Source organism: Myxine glutinosa, chromosome 2, assembly GCF_964187855.1.
Source record: "Myxine glutinosa chromosome 2, kmMyxGlut1.1, whole genome shotgun sequence".
Classification (NCBI taxonomy): domain Eukaryota; kingdom Metazoa; phylum Chordata; class Myxini; order Myxiniformes; family Myxinidae; genus Myxine; species Myxine glutinosa.
Genome location: NC_136262.1, coordinates 64,845,346 through 64,855,873, shown reverse-complemented (window position 1 = coordinate 64,855,873; position 10,528 = coordinate 64,845,346). Strand labels below are relative to the sequence as shown.

Here is a 10,528-nt window from a genome sequence, read left to right as displayed (position 1 = left end):
ATGTGTTCATCCTCGTTCTACTGTGTGTGTGTGTGGGACAGCAGAAGAGGGGAAAAAAAATAAAATAATCGTTTATCGGGATTGTTGCATGTGACTGACACCTCCAGACACTCCAGCCTGACAACGACGCAGGCCATGGACTCAGAAATGGTGGCCATCTTCGCTCTCCTCCAGCATTCTTAATTGCTTCCCCAAGGAGCAAAGTAGCCTCTCATCATTCTTAACTTGCACGAATCCACCGGAGTTCTCTGGGGGCTTGCAACACTTTCACAATGTGAGGGTATATCGGGCTGCATAGGATGAGCACTCTGCCACAAACTGCCTTTTTTCTCATTGTCAGGTTCTGTTGAGAGCAACCACTGGAGAGTTCATCACTGACAAAAGCAGACAGAGTGAGGACACAAGTTGCCATGCAGATGGTCACATCAGCCAAAGACTTGTTTGTGACTCCATTATACAGTGAGACAAAGTTTGTGAATTCTTCAGAATTTTCTGTATTTGTGCATAAATTTGACATAAAATGTGATCAGATCTTTATTTAAGTCCAAGCAATAGATAAAGAGGATCTGATTAACCAAATAGCACACAAAAATTCTACTTTTTCATTTGTTTATTGAGCAAAATGATCTAACATTCAATTTCTTTGTCGGAAAAAGTATGTGAACCTTTCCATTCAGTAACTGGTGGCATCCCTTGAGCAGAAAAACTTCAACCAAACGCTTCCTGTGATTCCTGATCAGTTCTGCACATCATCAGCTTGGAGGATTTTTGGCCCATTCCTCCTTACAGAACTGCTTCAACTCAGATGTCTGTGAGCTTTCTTGCATGAACTGCCTCACTTCAGGTTCTGCCACAACATTTCAATTGGGTTAAGGTCTGGACTTTGACTTGGCCATTCCAAAACACAAAATCTCTTGTGTTTCAGCCATTCTGTTGTACAGTCATGACCCAAAATATTGGGATTTCTGTGTGGAATAGGTTAAGATTTAGTCGTTTTTTCAGCTTTTTTTGTTTTGCTCCACTGCAAACTAAAGAAATATATTGTTGCGAATATGGAATTTGACCTCCATATCCGCTTGTAAATATTCCCCTATCTTCTCCGATACTCCCCAACTCTCCCCTTACCCCATTCCCTAGTCCCATTGTCTGTAAACAACACCCATTAGAGCCGATCTTCCCCTTCATTCCCCCATTAAATGTCGTGCCCAGGTCCCCCGCACCACACGTAGACAATTATAGGACATCTTGCTAGTTATTCTTAATCTATGTCAGTTAAGGACTTGTTTCCATTAATTATGACTCTTCGTTGCACCAGAATGTGATGATATGGCACCAGTAGGAGTTTAGGACCTTCCCATACCTCCCCGCATCTCTTCCCATCATCTCAAGCTCCAACAACAACCACAACAACAGCGGCTTTGCGTCCTCACTCCGGCTCGGTTGGCCGCCATTGAACATGTGCTCGACGGGGTTACCCAGAAGGGGGCTCCCTGTCGGCCCCTCGTCAAGGGCGGAGCCGGTAACCCCCGCACCCAATGAGAAGCCATGGGCCGATGCCATATGGGGCGGAGCTAACGAGCGAGGGCGTGACTCCCCGCCGGATATACGCGGCCCCGCGCCGGACGTGACGTCAGATGCGCCCCGAGCTTGGAAGGACAAGACGCCACCCTCCCGAGCGCTGAGCGACCTCCCCGCATCTGCTGGACACCACCGTACGTGATTCTGTCCCTGAGCCAGGTGCACCTGAGCCATCGACTGCCGCTTTCCTTGCCATCAAATCCCGTGTGAGTCAGCGTTGTCCCGTTTATCTGTGGTCTGTCTAGGGTTAATATAAGAGTGTGTCTAAGTGCCTGTCTTCCTGTAATATCCCTCTAGCCCCTGTAATCTAACCTTTTTCCGTACGAATATACTTGAGAACTGAACCCCTGGTGTCGTATTGTGTCATTATAACCCAGCCGGGTGTCTTCTCTTTCCTATTGAGCCAGCGTAGCGCGATTAGTCAACATTCGGGCACAATCGGGTAACTTGTACGGATACGGCGGCCATCCCGCTCGGCCCACCATACCATCAAAGTCGTATCTGTAACAATTGGTGTCAGGAGTGGGATTCGAACCTGGGACTAAATTTATTTAGCCCAAATTTTGGACACCAATTGTGTTAGTACCGTAACAATTTGTGTCGAGGAGTTGGATTCGGACCCGGGACTAAATTAGTTAGGCCCAAATTTTGGGAGGGAAAATCGATCCGGAGCGCGTACTGCGCTCGACAAAATCGATCCGGAGCGCGTACGGCGCTCGACAAAATCGATCCGGAGCGCGGGTACTGCGCTCGACGAAAGTATAACGGCGAAATTTCGAATTTGTTTTACGAAACTCGAATTTTGAAAGTCGCGCTATGGCGGATCAAGACGGCTGGGGTCCGGTAGGGGAGAGTGAAGCAGGGTCGGTCCAGGACCAAATTGAGGGACAAGAGGAGAGCGAAGCAGTGAGGGCGGCAGGTTCGCAAAATAGCGCCGTCACGCACGAAGTAGCGGGCGCGCAAAAAGGCGCCTCGCACGAGCGCGCGGTAGCCGAGCCGGCTGTATCAGCGGGCTTTAACATGCAGCCGTTTGACATGCAGCAGTTCATGGCACGGTTTAGCGAATACATGGCGGAGTCGAAGAGCGACAACGAAAAAAGAGCCAGGGAAATGGAGAAAATGGAAAACAGAATGGGGGAGCGACTAGGGGTTCTAATCGGGGAGTAACTGTTCGGACGCGGTTAAATACACCACCGCTCGGTAAAATAACATCCAAAAACCGTGTCCGTAACAATTGGTGTCAGGAGTGGGATTCGAGGCCCGACCAAATTTTGAAAAAAAAAACGAATAGAGGAAAAAAAAAAAATTTGGTCAAAATTTGGAGCGGCCGAAATTTGTATTTGTTTTACGAAACCAATTGTTACAGATACGACTTTGATGGTATGGTGGGCCGAGCGGGATGGCCGCCGTATCCGTACAAGTTACCCGATTGTGCCCGAATGTTGACTAATCGCGCTACGCTGGCTCAATAGGAAAGAGAAGACACCCGGCTGGGTTATAATGACACAATACGACACCAGGGGTTCAGTTCTCAAGTATATTCGTACGGAAAAAGGTTAGATTACAGGGGCTAGAGGGATATTACAGGAAGACAGGCACTTAGACACACTCTTATATTAACCCTAGACAGACCACAGATAAACGGGACAACGCTGACTCACACGGGATTTGATGGCAAGGAAAGCGGCAGTCGATGGCTCAGGTGCACCTGGCTCAGGGACAGAATCACGTACGGTGGTGTCCAGCAGATGCGGGGAGGTCGCTCAGCGCTCGGGAGGGTGGCGTCTTGTCCTTCCAAGCTCGGGGCGCATCTGACGTCACGTCCGGCGCGGGGCCGCGTATATCCGGCGGGGAGTCACGCCCTCGCTCGTTAGCTCCGCCCCATATGGCATCGGCCCATGGCTTCTCATTGGGTGCGGGGGTTACCGGCTCCGCCCTTGACGAGGGGCCGACAGGGAGCCCCCTTCTGGGTAACCCCGTCGAGCACATGTTCAATGGCGGCCAACCGAGCCGGAGTGAGGACGCAAAGCCGCTGTTGTTGTGGTTGTTGTTGGAGCTTGAGATGATGGGAAGAGATGCGGGGAGGTATGGGAAGGTCCTAAACTCCTACTGGTGCCATATCATCACATTCTGGTGCAACGAAGAGTCATAATTAATGGAAACAAGTCCTTAACTGACATAGATTAAGAATAACTAGCAAGATGTCCTATAATTGTCTACGTGTGGTGCGGGGGACCTGGGCACGACATTTAATGGGGGAATGAAGGGGAAGATCGGCTCTAATGGGTGTTGTTTACAGACAATGGGACTAGGGAATGGGGTAAGGGGAGAGTTGGGGAGTATCGGAGAAGATAGGGGAATATTTACAAGCGGATATGGAGGTCAAATTCCATATTCGCAACAATATACACTACATGACAAAAAGTATGTGCACACCCGAACATCACATACAGTGCATTCAGAAAGTATTCAGACCCCTTCACTTTATTCACATTTTGTTATGTTGCAGCCTTATTCTGAAATCGTTTAAATTCATTTTTTCCCTCATCAATCTACACTCAATACCCCATAATGACAAAGCGAAAACAGGATTTTAGAAAGTTTTGCAAATTTATTAAAAAGAAAAAACTGAAATATCACATTGACATAAGTATTCATACCCTTTGCGATGACACTTGAAATTTAGCTCAGGTGCCTCCCATTTCTCTTGATCATCTTTGAGATGTTTCTACACCTTGATTGGAGTCAGCCTCTCCTCAGTGAAAGACACATGAAAGCCTGCTTGGAGTTTGCAAAAAAGCACCTAAAAGACTCTCAGACTGTGAGAAACAAGATTTTGTGGTCTGATGAAACCAAGATTGAACTGTTTGGCTTCCGTCTGGCCACTCTGCCATAAAGCCCAGATCGGTGGAGTGTTGCAGTGATGGTTGTCCTTCTGGAAGTTTCTCCCATCTCCACGCAGGATCTCTGGAGCTCAGCAAAAGTGACCATCGGGGTCTTGGTCACCTCTTACCAAGGCCCTTCTCCCCCGATTGCTCAGTTTCGCCGGGCGGCCAGCTCTAGGAAGAGTCCTGGTTGTTCCAAACTTCTTCCATTTAAGAATTATGGAGGCCACTTTTCTCTTGGGAACCTTCAATGCAGCAGAGTTTTTTTGTAGGCTTCCCCAGATCTGTGCCTCGACATAATCCTGTCTCTGAGCTCTGCAGGCAGTTCCTTCGACCTCATGGCTTGGTTTTTGTTCTGATATGCATTGTCAGCTGTGAGACCTTATATAGACAGGTGTGTGCCTTTCCAAATCATGTCCAATCAATTGAATTTACCACAGGTGGACTCCAATCAAGATGTAGAAACATTTCAAAGATGATCAAGAGAAATGGGAGGCACCTGAGCTAAATTTCAAGTGTCATAGCAAAGGGTATGAATACTTATGTCAATGTGATATTTCAGTTTTTTCGTTTTAATAAATTTGCAAAACTTTCTAAAATCCTGTTTTCTCTCTGTCAATATGGGGTATTGAGTGTAGATTGATGAGGGAAAAACTGAATTTAAACGATTTCAGCATAAGGCTGCAATATCACAAAATGTGAAAAAAGTGAAGGGGTCTGAATACTTTCTGAATGCATTGTATCTCATTCCAAAATCATGGGCATTAATATGGAGTTGGTCCCCCCTCTTTGCTGCTATAACAGCCTCCACTCTTCTGGGAAGGCTTTCCACTAGATGTTGGCACATTGCTGTGGGGATTTGCTTCCATTCAGCCACAAGAGCATTAGTGAGGTCGGGCACTGATGTTGGGCGATTAGGCCTGGCTCACTCGGCATTCCAATTCATCCCAAATGTGTTTGATGGGGTTGAGGTCAGGGCTCTGTGCAGGCCAGTCAAGTTCTTCCACACCTATCTCAACAAACCATTTCTTTATGGACCTCGCTTTGTGCACGGGGGCATTGTCATGCTGAAACAGGAAAGGGCCTTTCCCAAACTGTTGCCACAAAGTTGGAAGCACACAATCATCTAGAATGTCATTGTATGCTGTAGCGTTAAGATTTCCATTCGCTGGAATTATTTAAGATTTCCCTAGCCCGAATCATGAAAAACAGCCCCACACCACTGCCCCAATAGTCCTCCTCCACGAAACTTTACAGTTGGCACTATGCATTGGGGCAGGTAGCGTTCTCCTGGCATCCACCAAACCCAGATTCGTCCGTCAAACTGCCAGATGGTGAAGCGTGCTGCATCACTCCAGAGAACACGTTTCCACTGCTCCGGAGTCGAATGGTGGCGAGCTTTACACCACTCCAGCCGACGCTTGGCATTGTGCATGTTGATCTTCGGTTTGTGTGCAGCTGCTCGGCCATGGAAACCCATTTCAGGAACCTCCTGACAAACTATTGTTGTGCTGACGTTGCTTCCAGAGGCAGTTTGGAACTCGGTAGTGAGTGTTGCAACCAAGGACAGACAATGTTTATGCGCTTCAGCACTCGGCGGTCCAGTTCTGTGAGCTTGTATGGCCTACCACTTCGCGGCTGAGCTGTTGTTGCTCCTGGACATTTCCTCTTCAAAATAACAGCACTTACAGTTTACCAGGGCAGCTCTAGCAGGGCAGAAATTTGACGAACTGACTTGTTGGAAAAGTGGCATCCTATGACGGTGCTATTGTTATGGATTTGTCACTTCCGTTGTGGTGGTTTTCATCCACTGTAAACCTTTCTGATTCCATGTACTATTATTGTTTTCAAAAGGTTTATTGTTTATGAACTGTTTTCAAAAGGTGAAAATGTTAGTGTTAAAAGAAATCTGAAACCGGATCGGGAACCGGACGACGAAGAGGAAGAGGAGAAAAAGAAGGCGGAGCGAAGGAGTCGGACAAGAAGGAGCCGAGCTATTTGCGGTCTGGAGCGAACGTTGGCGAACAACAGTCATTAGCGAACTTTCGGGTTTCCCAGGAAAGGGATTCCTACGACAGAGTGGTTATCACTGTGACAGATTAACCTGCATGTCAGGTTTTGCGATCGATTCAGGAGAGAATCATCGTCGTGCCGTTGCGCCACGAGACCGGGCCGTCGGCCATTTTGACTCGCGCAGGACTTGCGCTTCGCTCGGTTTTGTCTCGTTTCGACCATTTTCACTGCATTCAGACGTCGATCTGGGGTGTGTGTGTGTGACGTGGCTTTTGAGTGGAAAGTCTGCGTGCCACCGACTGTGAGCCGGTGAAACGTCCATACCCGAGGGTGTGATCTCTCAGTCGCCTGGAGGGCGCCTTTGGATTTCCCAGTCGCCTTGAGGGCGCCTTTGCCCCGCTTTGGCAGCGGGACTGTTCTTGCCATCCGAACGGGATTCTGGTCTCGATTGGACATCGTTCTGGCGATCGCTGGAGCGAAGCAACTTTGGCTTGACGCCGGGAATAAGAGACATTGGGGATGTTCTTGTTTCACTCACTTGGAGCACAGTGAGTTATATATTATAAAACTGATGGTACCATCATAGGATATTGATTGTACTTTTGATTCATATTATTGTTGTACTGTTATTCTTGTGTGATCTTAATACTATATTTGTTTGTGAGTAGCAATTGGTGTGGCTTCCCCATTGATCCTTGACATACAGAATAACACATTTTTCTGCCGTGACTCCTCTCGGGGCTCGGAGGTACCGTGACCAGGGGGTCGGGGAGGAGCGCGTAACAGCTATGTTGAAAGTCACTGAGCTCTTCAGTACGGCCCATTCGACTGCCATTGTTTGTCTGTGGAGAATGCATGGCTGTGTGCTTGATTAAATTAATATATACCTGTCAGCAATGGGAGTGGCTGAAATAGTCGAATCCACTGATTAGAAGGGTTGTCCGCATTCTTTTGGTCATGTTGTGTATGTGGATACGAAAAGATTTTTAAATTTCAACAATTTTCTGGAAGAAACGGTGAATTATTTGAAAAAAGTGCAAGGGTGCCAATATTATTAGCCACGACTGTAGGTGTGTTTCGGATCCTTGTCTTGCTGCATGACCCACTTTCTGTTAAGCTTCAGCTCAGGAAAGGATGCCCTGACATTCTCCTGTAGAATTTGCTGGTACTATCCAGAATTCATGGTTCCGTCAATAATGGCAAGCCGTCCGGGTCCTGAGTCAGAAAAGCAGCCGTAAACCATGATACTCCCACCACCATATTTCATGTTTGGGATGAGTTTCTTGTGGTGGAATGCAGTGTTTGCTTTTCGCCAAACACAGCGTTTCTCATTTAAGCCAAAAAGTTCCACTTTCGACTCATCTGTCACAGAACATTCTTCCAATAGCCTTCTGGATCATCCAAGTATAGTCTTTGGCAAACTTGAGACAGCCAGACATGTTCTTCTTGGAGAGCGGTGGCTTCCTCCTTGCTACCCTCCCATGCACACCATTCTTGTTCAGTGTTTTCCTGATTGTGGACTCATGAACACTGACAGTCAATGCAAGAGAGGCCTGCAGATACTTGGACGTTACCCTGGGGTAAGTTTCCAATTTTTATGCCTCTGCCGACAAATTCACAAGAGGAATTATGTTTTTGGGTTGGCCGTGCATCGATGATAGGTTTTTGTTACAGCGATAACTTAAAAACAGTTGATGGGATCGAAGTCAAACTTGGTACAAGTATGTATAATGATGCAAAAATAAATGGCTTTGATTATGCGGTCAAGAGGCCAAAGGCCAGATGTCCCATTAGGTAAAAATTATGTTACTGCGCTAACTTAAGAACCAGTGATGTGATTTTGATCAAACTTGGAACAGTACAAGTATCTTACTATAATTCACCAAATGTCCATTTGTCTGTTCGAAGGTACCGTAAAAACTGCTGAACCGATCGCAAAGATATTTTGGGTGGGTAATCCTGGGACCCCTGGGAGTAAGATAGGCTATTTAGTTTTCCCAATTTCAGCTTTGGTCTCCAGCATTCTCAGGTTTGGACTCCCGCATAACATTCGTGTTCGCATAACGTTCATTGTGACGATGTTCTCATTGTGACGATCTTACTATAATTCACCAAATGTCCGTCTGTCTGTTCGAAGGTACCGTAAAAACTGCTGAACCGATCGCAAAGATATTTTGGGTGGGTAATCCTGGGATCTCCAGGAGTAAAATAGGCTATTTAGTTTTCCCAATTTCAGATTTGGTCTCCAGCATTCTCAGGTTTGGACTCCCACATAATATTCGCGTTCGCATAACGTTCATTGTGACGATGTTCACATTGTGACAATGTTGTGACGATGTATGTGTTCACGGTAGTGTTTGACGTGACGGTGTGAACGTAATTTCGTAATGTTTTTCGTTTCGTAATCCTTTAATGAACGTTTAATATTTAATGAACGTTTAATGTTTAATGAACGTGTAATGCCCTTCGATGTCTGGGGCCGCACGCGCACTACACTGGACGGGCCAGCGTGTATCTTGCCCTTCGCCGCCAGGCTCGGGTAAACCGCTGAGCCCCATCCGTGATGGGGCCTGGGGCTTGAGACAGTGTCCCATGAACGAGGAATTCCCAGTAATCACGAGTCATCAGATCGCGTTGATTAAGTCCCTGCCCTTTGTACACACCGCCCGTCGCTACTACCGATCGGACGGTTTGATGAGATCCTCGGATCAGCCCCTGCACGGGCCGTTCTCGGCTCGTGCCGGTGCACTGAAAATATGAGCGAACTTGACTGTCTTGAGGAAGTAAAAGTCGTAACAAGATTTCAGTCGGTGAACCTGCGGAAGGATCATTTTCAGGATAACATGAGAGCGAGTGAGACGTACGTGGTACGTGATCGTCCATGTACTGTTTAGCCATGTACTGTTTAGATTTTGATGATTTGCGTGAGATATGATTCAACGGATGTTTATATGAATCGTTTAAAATAAAAAAAAGCCTTCAATTTCTGATATTTTACCTTTACTTTTGTGCTTCCCAATTGAAGCCCCGCCCTTAGGGCGGGTACTGTTGCTAGTATATTATGATGCAAAGATGAACTGATTAGGTTTTGTATATCTATATATATAAAACACAGTTTGTGTGTGCGTGTGTGTGTGTGTATGTAATGTTACCGATAGACTCCTAAACGGAGAGGCTCACGTACTTGATATTTGGCACAGACATGGCCATTGAGCCTGGGACGAACATGGCTGACCTAAAAATTTATTTCATAATATGCTTTTACCATATTTTTATCTCAGCGCGATATATTATGACCGGAATCTGACCGGTCACAGAGCAGCGCGCTGATTCGCTCAGAGCGATCACGTGATGTTCCCTGCCGCCATTAACTCAGTTACGTGTTCGCACGTATTTCAGAGTGAAAAGCAATTGCCTTTTTCACATTTAAGCGACGAACATTGCCATTCACACCACATAGGTTTTTTTCCCTTTCATCTTTAGATTCATATTTTTTGCCATAACGTAGCGCATTATGGCTCTCTCGAGCTCGAGTTAGCCAATCACCACGAGGCCACGTTGGCCACGCCCACGAGACATGAGGCCACGTTAGCCACGCCCACGACAGGACGCAGAGTTGCAATCGATCGCTCAGAGCGATCACGTGATGTTCCTTGCCGCGCGACTATCTATATATATCACTCAGATCCCTCACAATCGACCACCACCACCTCCTCCTGCAATACTAAATATCACTCAGATCCCTCACAATCGACCACCACCCCCTCCTACAATACTAAATATCACCCAGATCCCTTGGAATCGACCACCACCTCCTCCTACAATACTAAATATCACCCAGATCCCTTGGAATCGACCACCACCTCCGCCTCCTGCAATACTAAATATCACTCAGATCCCTCACAATCGACCACCACCACCTCCTCCTGCAATACTAAATATCACTCAGATCCCTCACAATCGACCACCACCACCTCCTACAATACTAAATATCACTCAGATCCCTCACAATCGACCACCACCCCCTCCTACAATACTAAATATCACTCAGA

General features: G+C 46.8%; 1 protein-coding gene across 1 annotated transcript in view; it reads left to right on the top strand.

The window, feature by feature from the left end:
• The first annotated feature begins 340 nt into the window (after positions 1 to 340).
• The window catches only part of SNRK (SNF related kinase), a 99,140-nt gene continuing 88,952 nt past the window's right edge, over positions 341 to 10,528 (top strand). The window contains exon 1 of the mRNA XM_068108051.2: positions 341 to 459. The gene's annotated coding sequence lies outside the window, so the exon portion shown is untranslated. The remainder of the gene's footprint in view (positions 460 to 10,528) is intronic.